Below are 13,385 nucleotides of genomic sequence, written 5' to 3'. Positions count from 1 at the left end.
GCACGTGGAGGATTTGAGACTGAGGGACAGACAGGAAACCACCCAGAGAAGAGGCTTCTGTTTGGCCCAATCGGGTCCTGCGGGGGCCCCGGCGGGAGGGTGGACTGTCCCCTCTTGGCGCCCACCAGGTCTGCGAATCTCTGTCCACCCTGTGGGGGGCCAGCCGGGCCTTTCCTCTGGCAGAGGCGTCTCACAGCGGCAGGGGGACTTGGGGACATGCACACTCAGGGGAGCACAGACAGGGGAACTCTCAGGCCTGTCATCCTTCGCACAGGCACGAGACCACCAGGCGCGGGACTATGACCCTGTTTGACAGTGCCATGTGCTTAAGGAGGGAGTTCTGTACTTTCACAGCTGCAGCAACGGAGAACTGAACAGTCTCTGCAGCCGGCCAGTCCGCAGACACCGCGGGAGACGAATCCCACCCGGGCTCGTCTGGACCAGCTTGGGACACACAGGAGGACAGAGACAGGTAACGAAGGCAATGGGCCTGGACAAACCAGGGCCAGGCCACTGGCGGGGGCCAGCGGGGGTGGAAGTTAGTAACAGGCTCACAGCGCAGTGTTGTACATGCAGGGTTAAAGTTGACGCACAACTGCAGTTCTCCAGAATTATGTTTAACTTAATTGCTCAATAACCTGCCGATATTCTATACCTTAGTATGAATTCAATTCTGTTCACCCCGCTATAGCGTTGCTTTGCAAAGTCACCAGTTCAAAGAAGTTCCTTCCCGTGTGTCGGGAGTGAGAGCAGCTGAGTCCTAAGAGCACAGGGTCGGGAACCAGGTGTCCAGGGGACAACTCCTGAGCCTCTTGGGAGAGATGAGCCCAGAGAATGGTTCTAGGTATGAGAGCACTTTATTACAAGGTGACACTTTGGCGCTGTCGTCCCGCCGTATTCTCTGGAAATTTGCTAAACCACGTGGAGTGGGAGGGTGTTCTCTTGCCTAGATTCTGTCAGTCTCAACAGCTGCCTCCCCCTGTGTCACTTTCAGATTTCTTCTGGGCTTTGCACAGAGGGTGGAGGGGAAAGGGCCGGTCCTGACCTGCAAAGAGTGGAGACAGGAGAGGTAAGCCGGGAGGGGTGAGTGGTGAGGAGGGAGAAGGGAGCCTGGGAGCGAGAGTGCTGCACTAGCTGGTGACAGGCAGAGGGTGGGAAGTGCGAGACTGCCACCTTTCTCCTTCCACAGAGACCCACGTTCCAGCTTCTGTGTCTACTGTCGTGGGTGCTCCAGCGTGGAGACGGGTCTGAGGCCAAGCATCTCACAGCACCGCTCTTCCTCCCTGGAGGTGGGGTTCATTCCGAGGGCTGTTTTGCATTGATGTCGTGTTGTGGGGGGAGTACAGTCTCCCATCTCTCTCCCTCTCCTCAATCCTCCCTGTTTCCTGAGACATAAAAAAATAGAAATTAGGGCAATTAATAACCATACAGGGGCCTCTGAGTGTTCAAGGGAAGGGAAGTTGCACGTCTCTCGCTTTTAGTCAAAAGCTACAAAGGATTAAATTTAGCAAGGAAGGCAAGTCTGAAGCCAAGACAGGTGACAGCTTGCTCCGAGGTCAGCTGTTGAGCCTAAGAATACTGAGTCATAGAAATGCCCCCTGTATTTCCGGAGACAAGATTTGATTTCAGAAGTCACATAAGGCTTTGCCTTAAAGAAAAAAGAAATGTGTTAGTTCAAAAGCTGCCTCGTCTCAGGAGGGCGTCTCCTTGGTCAGTAAAAGCTGCACTTCAAAGAGACAGCTGTAAACTGGGCCTATGGTTCTCACCTGTTTTGAAAGACAAGGCAGGCCTCTTCCTAGAGCCATGGGTTGCCAGAGCTGGCAAGGACCCCCGGAGATGAGAGCTGATCAGAGAGATATGCTAATGCCCACGCCGGGCCCAGAAGGAGCCATGCGGTTAAAGTAATTAACACAAAGCACAGCTCATGTTGACTTCTGAGATCATCTCTGTCTCCAAGAACACAATCACCGGAGCCAAGATGTCTCTGGTTTTTGCTAAAGTAATAGCCTTATCAGAAAACTTAGAAGTTTGCCCCAAGAAGATTTTACAACTCATTGTTCCCCTAGTTAGAGTTAGTTGAAGGATCTGTAGTAGCCTTTTAGAAGACTTTGACCCTAAAGCAAACTGCCTGTTAGTATGCGAATTCCCTTGCCCTTGCCAACAGGAGCCTGTATCTACCCTATATAACACCTGTGTGGATTTCCAGTTTTGGATATATTTTTGGCGGGAGGAAATATTCGCATCCGGATACCCTCCTTTATCTGTTTTCATAAACCTTTACTTTATAAACTATATCTTTGGCTCTGTGTATTATTACTATTATTTCTGTTTCCTACTATTTTTTCATCCTTTGCGATGACCCCCGCCTGAGAGACCTGATCGGAAGAGAAAACCTCTTTGCGGGGAGCGCAGCTGACTCCCCGCAAACTGGCGCGGTCAACTTAGAGACCTGATCCGAAGAAAGAGACAAAACCTCTTTGCGGGGAGCGGGAGCGTAGCTAACTCCCCGCAGTCAGCCAAGCTGTGACTGCCAAGGAAAGTTCCTGAGGGAAATGAAAACTGCTGCTCCAGCGATCACACAAGTGATGAGACAGTGAAATAGTCTCGCTGACACGGAGAAAGTGTTAGCGGTGGGGACAGAAGATCCAACCGGCCACAGCGTTCCCTTAGGCCAAAGCCTAATCCAGAGCGAGGCCCTAACTCTCTTCAGTTCTGTGAAGGCTGAGAGAGGAGAGGAAGCTGCAGAAGGGAAGTCAGAAGCCAGCAGAGGTTGGTTCCCGAGGTTGAAGGAGAGAAGCCGTCTCCACAACATTAGTAAAACTCACGGGGAAGCAGCCGGTGCTGGTGCAGAAGCTGCGGCAAGTTGTCCAGACGATCTCGCCAAGGTAACTGCCGGCCACGCTCAACGCAGATTTTTAATGTGAATGAAACAGCCTCCTGTCGGGAGCAGGTGCCATCCAGGACTTTCACAGCTGGACGGGAGCAGTCAATGTCCGGCTTCAAAGCCTCACAGGTCAGGTGACTCTTCTGTCAGGGCCAATGCCGCTGGCGACTTTAAGCTGAAGACGGTGCTATTTGCCACTGTGAAAGCCGCAGGGCCCTAAGACTTAGGCCGACTCGGCTCTGCCTGTGCTCTGTCGGCGAAACAGCAGTGACAGCACATCTGTTTACAGCGTGTTTCAGTGAATATTTTAAGCCCAATGTTGAGATTTACTGCTCAGAAAAAGAGATTCCTTTCAAAATGTCACTGTTCATTGACAATGCAGCCAGTCAGCCGAGAGCCCTCATGGAGATGTACCAGGAAATTGATGTTGTTTTCATGCCAACACAACGTCCGCCCTGCAGCCGGTGGATCAAGGAGTAATTTCGACTTTCAAGTCTTATTATTTAAGAAATATATTCTGTAAGGCCACAGCTGTCATAGGTAGTGATTCCTGTGGTGGATCTGAGCAAAGTTAATTGAAAACCTTCTGGAAAGGATTCACTATTCTAGATGCCATTCATGAGAGAAGATCAAAATACCAACATTAAAAGGAGGTTGGAAAAAGGTGATTCCAACTCTCGTGGATGAGTTTGAGGGATTTAAGACTTCAGAGGAGAAAATAACTGCAGATGTGGCAAAAATAGCAGGAGCACTAGGATTAGCAGTGGAGCCTGAAGATGGGACTGCATTGCTGCGATCTCATGGCCAAACTTGAACGGATGAGGAGCCGCTTCTTACGGGTGAGCAAAGAAAGTGTTTCTTCAGATGGAATCTACTCCTGGTGAAGATGCTGTGAGCACTGTTGAAATGACAACAAAGGATTTAGAATATTACAGAAACTTAGTTGATAAAGCAGCAGGAGAGTTTGAGAGAACTGACTCTAACTTTGAAAGAAGTTCTACTGTTACCCACAGTGTCATATGCTACAGAGAATTTTTTTTTGTGAAAGAAAGAGTTAATGTGGCAAACTTCCTTCCTTTATTGTTTAATTGATTGACAGGGTTTTGCCCTGTCACCCAGGCTGGAGAACAGTGGGGTGATCATAGCTCATTGCAGCCTCGAACTCCTGGACTCAAGCGATCCTCCCAAGTAGCTGAGACTACAGGTGTGCCCCGCCATGCACAGACAATTTTTTTTTTTATTTTTGGAAGAGGCAAGATCTCACTGTTTTGCTCAGCTGCTCTCAAGCTCCTGGCCTCAAGTGATCCTCCTGCCTTGGCCTCCCACAGTGCTAGGTAGGACTGCAGGCATGAGCCACCACACCTGGCCTCATTGTTGTCCTGTTTTAAGAAACTACCACAGCCGCCCGCCCTTCAGGAACCACCACACTGATCAGTCAGCAGCCATCACCGTCAAGACAAGACTCCGCACCAGCAAAAAGATTGCAACTCACTGAAGGCTCAGATGATCGCTACCATTTTTTAGCAATTAAGTGGTTTTTAATTAAGGGATTTACGTTTTGTTTTTAGACAGGGCTATTGCACACTTAATAGACTGCAGTCTGGTATAGACACAACTTTTACATACACCGGGAATCAAAAAATTGGTGTGACTTGCTTTATTGCGATGTTTGCTTTCTTGGACGGTGTGGACCAAACCCGCACTATCTCTGAGGTGCCTGTGTGGGGATGTGCTGGCAGGTAGGACTGGCTTCCTGTTTAAACGCAGCTTCCAAAGCTTTTATTTTTATCTTCACACCTTGCTTTACATGTGTCAGAGATCAACTGGACCTGCTGGAGTGACAGCAGGTGTGCTGTTGGCCCTGCAGTGAAATGCCTTCCACCTGCTCTCAGGCCCAGAAGATGTGGACTGTTAGGGCCGAGTTCCTGCTGGGAGATGAGCCCTGGGGGGCTGGAGAGACCCAGCCCTGCCCTAGTTGCCACCACCCAGGCTTCTCACCTCCCTGCCAAAGGGAAGGCAGTCGCTGGAAATGCAGGAGCCTTTCCCAGGACTGTCCTCACGTGGCTTTGAGTTACTGTCTAGTTTTCTTTCATTTTAACTTAAAGAACTTCTGTTAGCATTTCCTATAGGGCCAGTAATGAGCTCCTTCAGTTTTTGTTTATCTGGGAATGTCTTAATTTCTTGCATATTTTTGAAAGACAGTTTTTGGAGTATAAAACTCTCAGTTGACAAATTATTTTTCTTTCAGTACTTTAAACTACTTTCCCATTGCTTTATTCTTTTTAAAAATCTTCTTACTGCTTTCTGACATCAAATGTTTCTGATGATTAATCTGCTGATAATCGTATGGGGCGTCTCTTGTATGTTATGAGTCCCTTCTCTCTTGCTACTTTCAAGATTCTTTTTTTTTTTTTTTTTTTGTCTTTTGACAATTTGAGTATAATGTGTATTGGTATGGGTCTCAGACTTTATTCTACTTAGAGTTCAAGTTTCTTAAATTTGTGAATTCATGTGTAGAAGCAAATGTGGGCCATTTTCAACCATTATTTCTTTCAATCATCTGTTTTGCTTTTCTCTCTCCTCCTTCTGGGAATTCCATAACGTGTGTTTTTCTGCTTGATGGTGCCCCACAGGTCTGTTAGGCTCTGCTAACTTTTCTTCCTTCTTTTTTCTTTCTACTCCTCAGATGAGATAATTTCATTTGTTCTTTTTTCAAGTTCACTCATCTTTCTTTTGTCTGCTGAAATCAAATTGCTGTTGAACACCTATAGTGAATTTTTCATTTCAGTTGTTGTACTTTCAGCTCCAGAATTTCTGTTTGGTACTTTCAAAAATTCTGATCTCTTTGTTAATATTGTCATTTTGTTCATATATCATTTTCCTGATCTCCTTTAGTGGTTTTGCTTATGTTTTCCTTTAGTTATTTGAGCACGTTTTAAACTTTTTTGTGTAATAAGTCTGATGTCTGGGCTTCCTCAGGAATGGTTTCTGTTTAATATTTTTTTACTTGAATGAGCCATGTTTTCCTCTTTGTACACATTGCGGGGTGTGTGTGTGTGTGTGTGTGTGTGTGTGTGTGTGTGTGAGAGAGAGAGAGAGAGAGAGAGAGAATTGGGCATCTTACTGTTATAATGTGGTAACTCTGACATTCAGAATCTTTACCTTCTCCAGGGGTTGCTGGTTTTTGTAAAAATTGTTGAAGCATGTAGCAGCAGTCCATTTGTTTGAGACTTTTCCAAACTTTTTTTATAAGACTATTCCTTGTCATGTGTAATTGCTGAAGTCTCTGTTCCTTGACTTTGTGTTCAGCTAATGTTTGGACAGAGATTTCCTTGAAGGCCAAGGGGTCTCCTGGTCTTTGCAGACTGTCTTTGTGCACTCCTTCCAAATCAGTGAAGCTTGCTCAGAGCCCAGGGATCAGCATGAGGTGAAAGTCTAGGTCCTCTCAGAACTTTGTGAGCACACGTTGTCCCTGAGCATGTAAATTCCCCTGCAGACACAGCTGCTTTTGAATATCCCAATTTCTCAGAGTCTCACTCCAGCTTCCAGTCTGGGCCTCAGGTGGTCTATTGTATGTCTCTACTCATAATCTTTCACCCCAGGCATCGGTGAGTCTGCAGTCATCTTGCAGCTTTCATGAACATTGTCCCTCTGTGTTCCCACCTGTGTGTGCTCTGTGCTATGTGACACAGATTAGTGAGGCAGTCCTTCAGGTATCTCCCAGACAGTATAGAAGAGATGTGCATAATAATTTGCAAGTAATATCTGCTCTGATTCTTTCAGCACCAGGGAAGGAACTGGAAACGAGGCTGGTTGCTGCTGCTTCAAGACTGATACAGCCACCACACTGGGAAGAAGGTGGGACCAGGGTAAGTAAAAACACAACAGAAATTTTCACTTTGAAGATGGCATTTTCTTGATCGGGCATTCACTCGGTTGCTGTAAACCTTTGACTGTTTTCCAGTACTCAGACAAAAGTGGTTCAAAAAATTTCTTTTTATTTTTTAATGTTCTGTGGAGAAAGGAAAGCTTAGAGCTTCCTAGTCTGCCAGTTTTCTGATGTCTGTCCTTCAGCAAACTCTGTAATCCTGTGTTAGCATGTCCCCGTACCTATTTTGGCTGAAAGCCTCCTCAGACCATTGTGGCGTGCGGCAGAGTAAACACAAACCCCCTGGGTGGGCTGCTGTGTGCACGGCAGTGACCCGCGTGGACACGCCAGTGTGGCCACCACCCAGACGCCATTTTGGTGTTTCTGTGGAGAAGCTGAAGGACGGCAATTGTAAACGGGCCCAGAATCCTTCTGGAGAAAGCCTGCTGTGCAGCCACACTCCTCCTTTCCTTGAAACTTTACCCAAAACCATTTTGAATTTTCCACAGCTAGTTTACCAGTCTGGTGGATTACTATTTTTTACCCGTGTGTGTGTGTGCTTGTGCACACATGTAGGCTAGGGAGGGGGAGGGGGGTGAATAACTCTTCTTCTTTGCCTAAAATGGCAGAGAAATGCCCACCTCGTCCCCACCCCAACCCACCCCTTTCTACCTCCCACACTAAGAATCTCAAGACCTGACCTCATTGTTTCTCCTGAGGAGCTCACGGTTTGGTGGGCTCCTTCCAGAACCCTCACAGCCTCCCGCGGAGCAGGTCTTCCCACCCAGCCTCGCTCTCCTGCCGGCCTTGGCTCCCGTGTTCCCTTCCTGGGATCCGCCGCCCAGTCAGCAGCAGGGCTGCAGAGACGACAGAGCTTGGTGTCTTTCCGGGTCAACGAAGCTTCCACTGTGACCAGGGACAGTGCCCAGGGCCCTCCTTTTCAAACATGAAATGTAGAGAATCCCGAGAGAGATGCAGCGAAGGAGGCAAAGTCGGCCGGATGGGCTCCGCCCTTCCAGTCATCTGTCCCTTCGGCGCCTGTACACAACGTGGGACCTGTTGACAATGAGCGTCAGATGTAAGAGCTGACGGAAGAACACCCAGACAGGGAGGGGGTGAAAGGAGGAGACTCTTGACAGGGACCTCCTCTTTCCCCCAGCCTGGCCTTGTGAGACAGGGAGCCCAAGGGCTGTTGGGGTCACATTTAGTGTTGCGGCCTGAAAACCAAAGGAGACACAGAGGTGTGCGAACCATTAGCACCAGGACGAAGACAGCTGAGCCAGGCACAGAGGGCAGCTCTGCATTGGGGCCACCACCTTCTGGCTGAAGCTGAGGCCCGGCCACCAGGGCGGCTGCTTGCCTGACCCGTCTGCGCCTTCCAGCCCCAGCCCCACAGGGATCCGGGAAGGGAAGGAACCTCCCCAAGGTGTCCAGGACTGGACACTGGACGGTCGGGTGGAGGAGGGGAGAAAGGGATGGAGAGAGGAAGGGGAGAGAGAAGGGAGGGAGGGACGGAGGGGCTGGGGCAGGGACAGAGGAAGGGAGAAAAAGAGGTTGTCTCAGCCCCGGCAGGAAGGCCACGCTCACCTTAGGATGAGTGGGGCTAGGGGTGGAGGTGACCATCTAGTGTTGGTTGGCCTCAGCAGGTGAGGGGGTGGCAGGGTTCCCTCCTTTTCCTTCTCTCCCTCCCTCCCTTTGGTCTCCCTTTGATGCTTGGGGCTGAGCACAGGAAGAGAGCGGAGCTCTTGGAAACAGGAAAGCTGAAGATAAACCCCAAAGCTTCCTTTGTCTCCCCTTAATCTGCTTTAGGCTCCCGCTGGCTCCTCCTAATCCAGTGAGTCCTTGCATGAAAGGCGCTTCGGGGTGTTAAACTGCTATTTACCGGCAAGTGGCAGGTGGCAGGTGGGGCAAAGGGTAGGAGGAGCCCGTCTGTGGGAACAAGAGCTAGGAAGCCTTCCTTCCTCCCTTCCCCCTGGCGAGGGCCCCTGACACCCTGTCGTTAGTGTCTCGGCCGGCCGGTGCTTTCCAGACTGCTGCCACAAACCGCTGGGGGACTGGGAAATCAGTTTAGTGGATTTCAGCCAGCATTGCTGAGCTGTGGGGGTTGGTGCCCCGTGGGAGGGTAGAATAGAAAGCAACAGGAGGCTTTGCTCTTGGCCGTGTGACAGAGAAGGCAGCGGAGAGGTGGGAGGTGGGAGGGCAGCCTGTAGGACTCAGTGTCCCAGCATCTGCTGCTGCTGTGCCTGCAGCCGGGACCCCTCCCCACAGGGACAGGGACAGGGACAAGGGGACGAGCAGATGAGGGAACCGAAGGCCCCTGTGGCGGCGCCGTCCCACACATATTCTGACGGGGTCCAGGAGGGAGAAGGACAACAGAAAGGCGGTGCTGGGGGGAACTTTAGTCCCCGCTAGCGTTGACCCTCAGAAGGGAGTTTCGCAGCAGCTCAGCCCAAATGAGCTTTGTAGAGGATGACCTTTCTATTTCGAGTTTTAAAGATTCCGTCTTACTGTTTTGCCTTCCATCTTTTATGTGTACGTTAGGCAAAGAGCAATACAGTGAGCGTTTAGGATTCATATTAACGCCTTCATTTGATTGTTAAAGCTTTTTCCCCACATTTTTTTGGGTTCCGCTTAAACAGTACCACTAGCAAACCCAAGTGGATCAGAAAGTGGGGTGCTTGTGGGAAAAACAGACAGAACGCTGAGGCCCAGGCTGAGCTGCGGCGGCGCTGCGGGAGGGGGCGGCTCGGTCCCCGCGCTCAGAGCTAAAGGGACCTCCCAGCGCTTCGCGGGCCGGGCGGGCAGCTCCCAGCGTTGCTGCTGCCTCTGGGGTTACGGGTCATTATCCAAGGTCCACACTGTCCCTCACACCGTGCACGACCCTCGGCATCTCGTGGGGAAAGAGGGCTTTAGCTCCAAGATGGACTTTGGAGTTTAAAAGTAAGGGCAGCGCGAGGTCGCCCAGGGCCACCGCGGAGGCTGCGCAGAACCGGCTCTTTCTGCGCAAGTGAGCAGCGTCCTGGCCGCCCCTGCTTCAGGTGACAGCAGCCTCTTCCTCTGCGGCTGGCTGGGGTGGAGGGGGGATTACTTGGGACTAGCGTAGCGACATCAAAGGAGAAATGTTTACAGATGTTTGTCTTACGGGGAAGCGGAAACCATTCTTTTCGGATGGGGGAGGCGGCGCCCGCTGAGACTGCTGGGTTTTGGCCGCGGCCAGGAGACAGCCAGTCGCTGAGCAGTTACCTGCCTGTCACCACTCACAGCGGTCGGAAGTTATTACAAACCTCCATGCGGTTTGTTTCCCCAGGGTCCCAGGGCACCAGCCGGGGAAGGCAAGGCAGGACTGCGGCAGCAGCGAGCTGTCACCCGCGGCCCGCCCAGCAGGGGTTTGTAGCAGTTGCTTCCCCGTCAGGTGCGGGTGTCCCCTGCCTGCACCTGACATCCAGGGACGCAAGTGAGTCCAGCCTGGATGTTTCTGGGCCGTATGGCGATGCCTTAGTGTGCTCACATCCACGCTGGCTGCTGCTCCTAGCCCCGGGCCTGTGTCCTGCGACCTTCCTGGGCCTTCACCCCACACGGCACGAAGGAGAGAAAGGCCCAAAGACGCGAGGCCCTGCACGGGCAGGGCCGGGGTGGAGCCGGCCACAGGCGGGAGGGAAGGACGCTGGCCTCCCTCGCAGCACGTGCCGTGTGGGGACCGGGAGCTCCTGGGCTGCCCCTGCCGACTCCACAGCCTCCCGGGCCTCTCAGAGCGGCAGCTTTTCCTCCAGGCCCGGGGGGCTCCCTGGAGGGGGTGGTGCCGCCGCCCTTTCTGGCAACCCTGGGTCTGGACGGCGGGCTCGGTGGAGCCAAGTGTCCCGGGCCACGGCTCCTCCACCAGAGCGGGTTCTGGGGACAGGATCGGGACAGCAGACCCTGGGAGGTCAAAGGAGGATGCTGAGAGGCCCGCAGCCCCGGCGTGGGGCCAGGGCAGGCGAGGGGTGGGAAGGTGGGCTCAAGGCTGAGCCGGGGCACGCTGCCAGGAAGAGTCAGGGGACGCGACGGCAGCGGGAGAAGCCGAGGGCTGGAATCTCCTGCCCTGGGGACCGGTGGGCTGCTGCCGCCGGGGCCATCAGAGCGGCAGGAGCAGCGCGGGCAGGACCGGCCAGGACGCCCTTCTCCTCCCCGGGGGGCTGGGCGGCGGCAGGAGGGCGGCGGGCTCGCTGGCCGGCCGGGCGGGCCCTGGTCACACTGCTGTCGGCCAGGCTCCCGCCTTGCGCTGCGGGTGCCGTCGGCACGCACTGAGGGGCCCTGTGTTCCAGACGCTTCTAGCGACATCGCCTGCACCAGCTCATGCCCTTCGCACGGCAGCAGTGGAGCAGCACCTGGTTCTGTTTTCACTTGAGAGGTGGGTGAGGAGACGGAGACCCGGAGAAGGCGGGTGACTTGCCCCGGGCCACAGCGGAGGAGCCCAGGCTCCCTGACCGTTGAGTCTGCGGTGACCAGATCCCGCAGGTACAGTGACAAGACCAGACCACCCTAGAGTTGTCAGGGGCCCAAACTGACCAAAAAGGTGAATCAAAAGACAGACAGGCGGGACTCAGCGGCTCACATCTGTAGTCCCAGCTACTCGGGAGGCTGTGGCAGGAGGATCGCTTGAGCAAAGGAGTGTGAGGCTGCTGTGAGCTATGATGGCACCACAGCACCTTAGCCTGGGTGACAGAGTGAGACCCTGTCTCAAAAAAAAAAAAAAAAGTTAAAAATAAGGTCCGTGGGCTCCTGTAGAAGGAGGAATGAATTCTGAAGAGGAGAACCAGAGGAGGAAGGCTCCCCCCAGAATGTGGGTTAGTCTTCAGCAAAGCCCCATCTGTCACCACGCATCGCTCGAGCGAACCCTCGGGAACCACTAGCTCCTCAGACACTTCTCGTCCTGGGTCACCTCCTGGAGACCCTATCAGGAGCCCCGAAAATAGAAAGGTGGCCAGCTCAAACAAAGGATGACAACTTCCGGAGAGCAAAAGTTTATTTCTTTCGGCTTCATTCAGTGCTTATAAGGAGAAGAGGTTAGTTTCTGAGAGCCCCACAAATCACTCACTACCACCTCAAAAGATTGATTTTATTTTTAAAAATATGTTCTCTTCACAGAATGTACAAGACGAAAGGCAGCAGCCAACCTGCCGCAGAGAGACCTCACATGACGCAGAGGTTGGGCCCCGCTTCCTCCTGCGAGGCCAAGGCTGTCTCGGTCTGGTAAACACGGGCAGTCGCAGGGCATGGCATCTGCAGGGCAGAGACCCTGAGCCAGTGTCAGTCTTAGGTTATTACAGCTGTCCAGGGGTTTACAGTTAAGAAACATTTTTTTTTTTTTAGGAATATAAAAATATTTATTGACCGCTGTTCACCAGTATTTACAATAAACAGTATACAGTTGGATACCATTCTGATTACTACAAGGCTGTTCTTCCTGGCTTCTGCAGAACCAGCAACCCAAATACTGAAAAGATTGAGCCTACATGTAAGAAATGAATTGGGGTAAGAAAAAACATGCAGGTCAATAGTTTAGATTACAAAAAGTTTGTTCACTCATTTATGTCAGCAGGTCTGAAACTGCCAACGTTTCTAACCATCTGAATAAGTTTCCATGGGCCAAACCTCAGCTATTCCATTAATCATGAACTTTTAGTCAATGCAGCACAGGGATTTCAAGTTTTTGTAAAAGAATTGCTCACTAGGGGAATCTTTAATGTTCATTTAACTAAGTCTTGTTTACTGTATTAGAACACACCAGAATTTGTCTAGTTTCCTCATCTGGGTGGGGAGATTTTTGGTAGCGATAAAGATTTCCTTTTAGGAATTTTGCAAACACAATGTTGCATTTATATGAATATACATGTAGATACGGATTCTAATATGGCTGCCTTTAAATTATCCAATTAATTATGAACCAACTATTTAGTTTGAAATGTTACAGCTTCAGGAAAATTTTCAATTCTTAGGTTGCTCAGAATGATAGCATCACAGACACATGGGCTTACCCATGATTTTTGTTTCGGTGAATGTTTAAAAATAAAGAGAATCATTTACATATGCATTTTACGTATACACACACAAAAACAAATTTAAAAAACCCAGAATGGTCCTTAGGCATGAGTTAAACACAAGTTCTGACTGAAAAATGGCTATGGAAATTTCCCCTAGCATTTAGAAAAGCTGTTCGCTAGTGCAGAGGAAATAATATACCATGGTATCATATGTTCTTTTCTGATAAAGGAAGCAACTACCGAAAGCTTTTGTTTGTTCAAAGTAACCAGTGCTATTGATGCACCCCCCAACAATTCTCTCAATACTACTTTCAAAACAAATGTATCAAACTTGATTTATTAGATGTAGTTATTTCTTCACATTAGTAAATCAAAAACCAAGCCCCAGATTGTGTGTGTATATATAAATATATATAAAAAACAATGCACACAATTATTGAGCTTCATCTTCTGGACAAGAATGCCAAGTTAGTCTCTCTTCATAAAAAGCAATTACAATTTGAGGACACTTCATATTTGCTTCTTTTGCCAGCACCAAATCTGCCTCATCTGAATCTTTCCATTTCATAAGAAACATTAATTCTCCACTGCTATCCGTGGCACCAATTATTCT

The 13,385-nt window shown here is 50.5% G+C and overlaps 1 long non-coding RNA gene across 2 annotated transcripts; it reads left to right on the top strand.

Moving 5' to 3' along the window:
- Nucleotides 1–356: 356 nt before the first annotated feature.
- On the top strand, nucleotides 357–12,345 carry LOC123629965. 2 transcript variants are annotated; one of them, XR_006732470.1, is made up of 7 exons: nucleotides 357–472; nucleotides 692–844; nucleotides 995–1,069; nucleotides 1,190–1,289; nucleotides 6,668–6,753; nucleotides 11,054–11,139; nucleotides 11,877–12,345. It is a non-coding gene; the product is annotated as an uncharacterized LOC123629965 (long non-coding RNA). The 2 variants fall into 2 exon arrangements; XR_006732469.1 differs by lacking the exon at nucleotides 11,877–12,345 and having other exon boundaries at nucleotides 11,054–11,193.
- The last annotated feature ends 1,040 nt before the right edge of the window (nucleotides 12,346–13,385 follow it).

This window comes from Lemur catta, unplaced genomic scaffold, assembly GCF_020740605.2.
Source record: "Lemur catta isolate mLemCat1 unplaced genomic scaffold, mLemCat1.pri scaffold_65_ctg1, whole genome shotgun sequence".
Lineage (NCBI taxonomy): Eukaryota > Metazoa > Chordata > Mammalia > Primates > Lemuridae > Lemur > Lemur catta.
This window is presented reverse-complemented; position numbering and strand designations above follow the sequence as displayed.